Source organism: Cebus imitator, unplaced genomic scaffold (assembly GCF_001604975.1).
Source record: "Cebus imitator isolate Cc_AM_T3 unplaced genomic scaffold, Cebus_imitator-1.0 Scaffold108, whole genome shotgun sequence".
NCBI lineage: Eukaryota > Metazoa > Chordata > Mammalia > Primates > Cebidae > Cebus > Cebus imitator.
The window spans coordinates 2,439,649-2,448,093 of record NW_016107423.1 but is presented as its reverse complement, the minus strand read 5'-3'; positions in this window follow the sequence as shown (position 1 = coordinate 2,448,093).

Below are 8,445 nucleotides of genomic sequence, written 5' to 3'. Positions count from 1 at the left end.
GGGGAGGAGGAGGAGGGGGAGGAGGAGGAGAAGGAGGAGGAGCGCTAATAGCAGCAGCAGCTGCAAGCAGCCATAGTGGTTGTAGTATAAAGTACTAGTCCCTGTTTCACTTGCCCTGTTGCCATAACTGAGTCATGTCACTGTGTACATAAAATGTAATTGATGGACAATATGCCTTGGACATCATATGCACTCAGTAAATATTTGTTAAGTGAATAAATCAATATATATGGGAATGAGTGCTAGGTGCTGGAGGCTTTTTTCTATTAAATTGACTGGCCTATTTACAGAGAAGTGATCTTTCTGGTTAGATTTCTCCCCAGAGAATTCTATTTTTATTTTAATTGAAGAGTAGTTATAAAAGCTAATTGACTATATGCATTTGCAGGAAACTATTCCTACCTCCCACCAACCCCAAACCCCAAGCGGCAATCAATGTTTAGAGGTTCACACCTACACCCATGGCTTAAAGGAAGTAAAGCCCAAGATTAATGTATACAGCTTGTCAGATATGTACTTAGACTTTTTTTAATGAATCCAACTTAGGTAAGTCAGTAATTAATGCCATAAAATTCAGCTCAACAGAAGCTCAATTGAAAAATGAGAACAGCGTAATAGAGTTTTATTGAAAGAATAGCTGTCCAAGGTTGCTATTTTTAAAAAGTAATTCAAGGCACTTTGTCACTTAAATGAAAGCAAAGATATAGACGCTTTGGATTGTATCTAAACATAAAACTACCCCCTCATGTCTTTAAAACTATGTTTCATATGGATGTATTAGATGCATATAATGGTTAACAAAAGTGCTAAAAGGTATTTTGAGGGTAAGATATCAAAATATGATTAAAAATGAAGAAAAATGCTCTTATGTATATAAGCATAGCAGAATTACACATTTAAGGAATTAAATTATTTGGCATATTTTAGTAAACCAATTATCCAAAAACATAGTTATCAGAAAAAAATGGGCAAATGAATGTGGGAAAAAACCCTTGTACTAATTTCCAATTCGTTATTTTTTTAATGTCACATAAACTAACCATTTTTTCTACACCGAAAGAAGGAACTGGTAAAGGAATAAATAAATAATTGATAATTTAAAATCAGGTAATTCCATAGGGATATTTATTACAATAAATCATTTTTATCAAAAGTGTGATGTCAAATAGAATAATAGGAGACGGAAATTTCAATCTATGAAAAAGAACGTCTTTAAAAATAATGTTGACTAATTGGTAAGCAAAGAAAATATTAATGTAAGTTGATATGGTCCACATACTAATATTTTAAAAAATTAACCTACACTATGTATGTGTACTATGGCATTTCTTTATGGATTGATGAAATATTTTATAATAAATGACACTATTTAGGGTATTGAGAATAAAATTTAGAAGCGAATATTGCCATATGAAAAATCACAACTGGCTATAGTTGGATTGATGTTTATTTTATACAGTATTTTCCGGGTACTGTTCACTAAAACAGCATTGGTTCCAACTCAGGTTTTCCTAGCTCCGCATTAAATTGCTGTTTTTATAAGTACTGTTAGTAAGTTTTCTTCAAAAATAAAAATGAGCCAGAATAGTGGCTCATGGCTATAATCCCAGCAATAACAGAGAATGAAGTAGGAGGGTTGCTAGAGAACAGGAGTTTAAGACCAGCCTGGGCAACATGGCAAGACCCTCACCATTACAAAAACAATTTTAAAATATAGTCTGGCATGGGAGTTGACACCTGTGATCCCAGCTATTTGGAAAGCTAAGGCCCAGGAAATTGAGGCTGCAGTGATCCATGTTCACTCACGCTACAGCATTCCAGCTTGGGTGACCGGGCAAGACCCTGTCTCAAAAAATAAATAAGCAAATAAAATAAAAATAAAAATAAGTACAAACATGCCTCTATCAACATCTTTGGCTTTCTGACCTGGTCAGTGAAGATTACATTTATATTTCAGAATCTATATGGGATTTTCAGTTCATGCATGTCAAGAGCTTTTCTTTTCACTACATGATCAAGTCCAAATGCAAAAAAGACAATATTCAGATTTTTCTTGAATATTTTCCTAAGTTCCTAAAACTACCAGAAACAGACTTCTCTCTTTGTCTTCACTCCCAACTACACATCACACATCTAATTCTCAGCCGCCAATCCAATGCTTCAGCTGACAAACCCGAGGTGGTATTTCTCCTCTGTGGTCTTCCAGGAATGATGACAAGCACTTATCTCTTCCTGTCCTTGGGGAACTTATAACCTGTCCTACACTGCCCACTGACTGATAACTTCCTGTCTTTATTGTCCTTTATATATGAGAACCAGTTTTTATTATACAACATTCTTTCTCAATCAGATTATAAATTACCAAAATAGATAAATTTAGACTTAACTTCTTTTGTATCTTGTATTTCTTAAAAACAACAAAAATAACAACTAAAATAATACTGCTATTAATTTTCCAACTTGCTAAATATACAGTGGCTTTTCTTCCTGCTGGAACCCTTTCAATCTGCCTACAAGTTGCTCTTGGTTGTTGATGTGGGGGCAAGGAAAAGCTAGAACACAAGGTAGGAGACAGAAAAATGTAGTGACTGGCTGAGGAAGTTGGTTTGGCTTGAGGACTTTGAATGACAAATTGGTTCTATCAGGGCTCAGAACGTGCTACCCTAAAATGTGGTATCTTGGCATAGTGAGTGTTTTGAGCTGAGGAAAATTGAGAAAACCAGAGAAGCAGGAAGGTTGCTTTGAGCTTCTCTTATTCTTTCTCTCCTGAAGACCCTCATATGACAGTGTCCTACCCTATACCCAGAGGAAGAAATGTCACAAGGACACAGAAAAGCATATAAGCAAATAGATCATCCTAAGTCCCCATCCCCCATCAGCTTATGACCATTACATCCTACCCTTTTATCCTCCAATCGTATTTCCACACGACTGTTCGTAAATTACAGTTTTCCCTGAGTCTTTGAGTCTTCATTTCTGAAGATTCCCATATCATGCAAAACTTTTACTAAATGCATTTCTATGCTTTTATCTTTTGTTGTAGGGGTCTCAACCATGAACCCTGAGTGAGGGAAAGATATTACATTTTCTCCCCTACAATTTACTCATCAAACATTTATTTAATGACTTCTATGAACCAGGAATTATGAAAGGTTCAGAGGTAGAATATCTGTATGCCTGTCTTACTTTCTCTTGAGTGAGACAGCAAAAATCAATATTAATAAGCAATTGGGATAAGCACTATAATGTAAGTTTGCATAGGATGTGATGGGGACATAAAATAAGGGAAGGAAAATGAGTCTGATTAGGAGAAAGAGTCTCAAAAAAGGACACCTGAAGGTGACTTTCATGCTGAGTCTGAGTAAATAATAGAAATTAGCTCGGTATAGGAAAAAGATCATCAATACAAAGATCATTCTTGGGAACAGCATGTGCCCAAGAATAGAGGCAAGAGAACACAGGGTATGGTCAAGGAATTACACATTGTTTAGTGTGGCTGGAGAGTCGGAAACTTGTAGGATCCTGCTGGAGAGTGAGATGAAAGAGGTAGGAGAATGAGGCAAAGACCAAATGCTTGTATGCCATGTCGTTCAGCATTTACGCATGATCCTATGGAAGATAGGAAGCCATCTGGGGATTTTAAAGTAGTGCAATGAGGTGATTAAATTTGTATCAGCTTGACAGAGCTGTGCTTAGCATAGGTTAAAGGGAAGGATTAGAAGGCAGGGAGACAATTTAATAATCCAGAAGAGAAGTAATGAGGGGCTGAGCTGGCAAAAACAACAGTGAAGACAGAGAGGAGGGCACCAATTTAAATAAGAGGAGAGGGCATGAAATGAATAGCATCCAATCACTTGTTGTAGGAGGTGAGCAAGAGGAGCCTAGATTGACTCCTGGAATCGTGGCTGGAGCGAAAGAGTGGATGATAGTGCAATCCATCAAGAGAGAAACTCCGGAAGAGGAATGTGATGGCAGAAACTTTTGATTTCTGTGTGGGACATATTAGATTTTCAGTGTCAAAGTTAGGATGGTCACTTGGCAGTTCATCAGGATATATTTGCCTTGAGGGCAAGAGAGAGACTTGGGCTGGAATTCTTAGCATGTGTAGGGCAGCTGAAGCCAATGAGACCTCTCAGGAAGAATAGAAAAAATGAGGAGAAGAGGAATGAGAATAATTATTGTCATGTAAGATGATAATGAAAAAGGAGGAGATTAGGTAATGGATGAACCAAGAGGGAATCATGGCAGGATAGACAAAGGAAATAGAATAATCAGTAGTCAGTTACATCAACGTGTTGTCAAATTCTGCAAAGAATTAGAATAATCTAAGACAAAAACATTGCCTACTGACTCTAGCAGTTGGGAAGGCATTAATGACTCTAGTAGAGCCGTCGGAACAGTGGTGGAGACAGAAGCAAGGCATCAATGGGAAGAAGAAGAATTGAAAACAGTGGACTTAGCCCACCTTTTCAGGTGGCTTGATGACAAAGAAGGCATGTGTAACCTTCTAGAGTAGGCAGCTTCACAAATGGCTCTCAGTGACTCCTATATGCTGATGTTCATGCCCTGTGCAATCCCTTTTCCTTTGATGGGGCTGGGCTACCTAGCGATTGCTTCTCGTATGGAGAATGCAGTAACAAAGTTGGGAGTCAATACTTAGATTATTTCAGCTTCTATCTTGCTTGTTCTGTATGGACCCTCTCCCTTACTCTCTCTGGGGGAAGCCATCTGCCATATTGGGAACTGTTCTATAGAGCAGCCTGTGTGGTGAGTAACTGAATCTTAAGTCCACCCGCCAGTTAGGACCTCAGACCTTCCTTCCACATGAGGGGGCTTGGAAGAGGTTCTTCCTTAAGCTTGAGATGAGACCCCAGCCCCATATGACACCTTGATTACAACCTTCTGAGAAACCCTAAGCTGTGTCCATATTTGTCAACTACAGAAATTGAAATTTTAGGACAATTTGTTACACCACAAATTTGTTAGATTACCATTACACCTTCTAAGAAAAGATGATAGTGGACATGGAGTGGCTAAATGAGTAGCAAATACAAAGGCTCCAAACAGCTAAGTGCCTGAGAAGGAAAGAAGTGAAAAGATTCGCTCTGGAGAGGGAGAGAAACAGATATTCACTGATTTTTGGAGAGAGAAATTAAGTAGGGAGTGTATTTCCAAGATAGAAAACATCTGGGTCCTTGTTCTGTGGCTGCTCAACAGAGTGTAGGAATGAACCCTTCTTTCTAAAATTGAATCAGATGTCAAGACTGATAATCACACACACACACACACACACACACACACACACACACACACACACACAGTGAAAAGTTTTAGTATTCACATGTTGAGGCTTTTTGTTGAGAGCAGGACAGGCACCCAAGCAGGTTCAAAATGGCTTGAGGAAAAGGTAGAGCGAGTGGCTTTGGTTTTCATTGTGATGAGGACATGGGGTGAGGTTTCTCAAGCTGGCCAGAGCTTGTGTGGATTGAACTTCCTGCAGATTTCAAAGGAGGAAGCACAGAGGCTTCCTCATTGGCTTGCAAAAGTGTATGGCAACAGGGAAAGAGCGAGGGGTGAGGTATAACAGCAGTCAGTCCCACATCTGAAATAAAGTCAGAACCTATTACATCCTCAAATCTATTAGGCCTCATGCTGGCTCTGGACCACCTGCTCAGATATTTATATGACAGAAATGAACTCCAGACTAATTTAAGCCATGCCATTTGGGATTGTCTTTTTGACAGCAATCTAACTCTACCCTGCCTAATGCAGCAAGTAATGCTGTGGAAACCGTGAGAGGTAAAGTCCTCAGAATACATGAAACAGAGATGAAATACATAGCTGAGAAGGAGAGAGACAAAAAAGGAGAAGGCTATACATAGCTGCTATTCTCCTCAAAAAGAAAGAAAGAAGGTATTTTAGAAAAATGTGTAGGTCTGACAATAGGAATGAGAGAGAACGCTGAGCCTCCTCCTGCTGGCCTAGCTCCTATATGAGCTGTGGACCACATGGGTAAGGAAAAGGGAGCAGCCCCTGCCCAGGGAGATTGCAAGAAAGATGGGGCTTCAGAGAAAATGGTAGATTTCACTTAAGCAGAACAGTTGAAGGGAGAATTATGGAAAGATGTGTGAGTTGAAATGGTGGGCTTACAACAGAATAGAAAGACTTGTTGTAAAAGGCTGAACCAGGGAGGAAACATCAAGTTGGAAAATGGGATTACTCTAGTGGGTAAACAATTGAAGGCGGTGCATTTGATGGATGCTGAATAATAGCAGAGAGAAGAGAAGGGAGCCAATGGGCTCGGGACTAAATATGAATCACAGATGGAAACTGTGGTGTTAGATAACAATGGAGATTAATCTGTACGTGGTGGGAAAGTCATGGGCCATCTTTGATGAGAGGTCTGATCAAACTTGCATTTCAGAGAATCCATCCTAAGAGCAGAGGTGTGTAGAAGAGTCAGGAGGCAAGACAATGGAGTTTTCCTTGCCTGAGGTGTTACATTTTCATAAGACCTATAAATTCAGTGGTAGGAAATGAATCTTTTCTTCCTCTGAGTTTCCAAAGCACTTGTTTCTACACTTAACCAAATTGTCTTAACACTTTTTCTGTTTTCTTGTTTGCTTTCCTCTTTCTGAGCATGTGTGATCTTTACCTCCTTATATCCACAGGCCGCAGCCTAGGGATTTGAAGGCATTCAGCAGATTTTGTTCAATGAAGAAATAAATAAGAAGCTGTCAGAATATTTAAGACACATGGTGCATAGGCCTCCCATCAAAGGAGTGACAGCAAGAATGGAGGGAAAGATGGATATCAGAGATATTTAAAAGAAATAATCATCAGGAAATGGTGGCTGGATGAAGAAGTGAGAAGACTCAGCAACAATTGCAGTATCCAGCCAGAAAGGTTGGATGGCACATTGGTACAACTGAGGACACTAGGAAATGCAGAATGTGTAGGCAGATGCCCCACCCAGGAACCTCCCACCCCTGCCTTTTTTTTTAACGGAGTTTTGCTCTGCCACCCAGGCTGGCATGCAGTGGTGCAATCTCAGCTCACTGCAACCTCTGCCTCCTGGGTTCAAGTGATTCTTCTGCCTCAGCCTCTCAAGTAGCTGGGATTACGGGCACGTGCCACCACACCTGGCCAATTTTTGTATTTTAGTAGAAACACGGTTTCACCATGTTGGCCAGGCTCGTCTCAAACTCCTGACCTCAGGTTATCCACCCACCTCGGCCTCCCAAAGTGCTGGGATTACAGACATGAGCCACCACGTCTGACCTTTCCCACCCCCTCTTATTTCACCAGCTGATAGTTCTTGGGGCCTAGGGGTGGAGTGGAAGATAGGTGCAGTGGAGAGCAAGGTATGACTGTCCTATTCTACAAAATAAGAATAATAGCAATGCAAATCCAAAGGCAGCCAGTCAACCACATGCTCAAGAATAAAAGATAAGGCTTAAGATACAGATAAATAATTAAAACTATGCTAAGCTATTGATGCTCTGGCAAGACTTTTAAGGATGCTTCTAATTCCAAAGGCCTGTGATATTTGACATCAAGCCTGCACAATATGCAAGAATTATATTTTCTCAGTACCAACCATCACATTTAGAAGACCTTCAGAAAGCTTATGTACAGAGTATCTTACATGTAAGTGAATGAGAATTTTGTGAGTAAACTTTTAAGGGAATTAAGACAATATAATCAATTGTTCAAAACCTAAATAAAGCAGAGACAAAGGCAAAGATTATAACTATGGATGAGGTGAACTGAATATCAAAACATTCCAAGGGAACATAGAATTGATAAGATTTATTAAATGATCAATACCAGTATAATAAATATGCTGGCAATAGTAAAACTGATAGTAAAGGGGAAAATAAATTAAAATAGCATTCCAAGAAGACAAAAATATAAATACACGGAAATATTTTTTATTAGAAGTTATTTTGTTCTTTCAATTACTTTGAAGATACAGTAAGCAGTTATGAATTAGATAAAATTAGCAAGGGTTACAACAATGTTAGGCATGAATTAGTGATAATGCTGAGGCCATTTCCACTAGAAATAGTGAATTTAGTTTTGCTCAGGGCCTGAGATCTATCTACAATATACAGTGACTCAAGGGAAAGATGATCAGCCCCATCAGGCACTGACCTCAGTGAGCCATTTCTAAACAGAGGAAGCTCTAACTTCCCCATTTTGCCCAAAAATGCTGCATCCTGGGATTTTTGCCCAGGTATTTCCAGTGTTCTCACTCCAGCTGTCTATTCCACCACAGCCTGAGCCACCTATTGCTATCCAAAAACCTCCTCAACCAAGGAAAATGGGGATCTAGGACCTTATCCTTTGCATTAGGTTTGGTGTCTAAGGAATGCTGAGACTACTTAAGAGCAGGAGTTTCACTCTTGCAATGCAGTTAAGTGTGAAGGTCTGAGAAAGAAT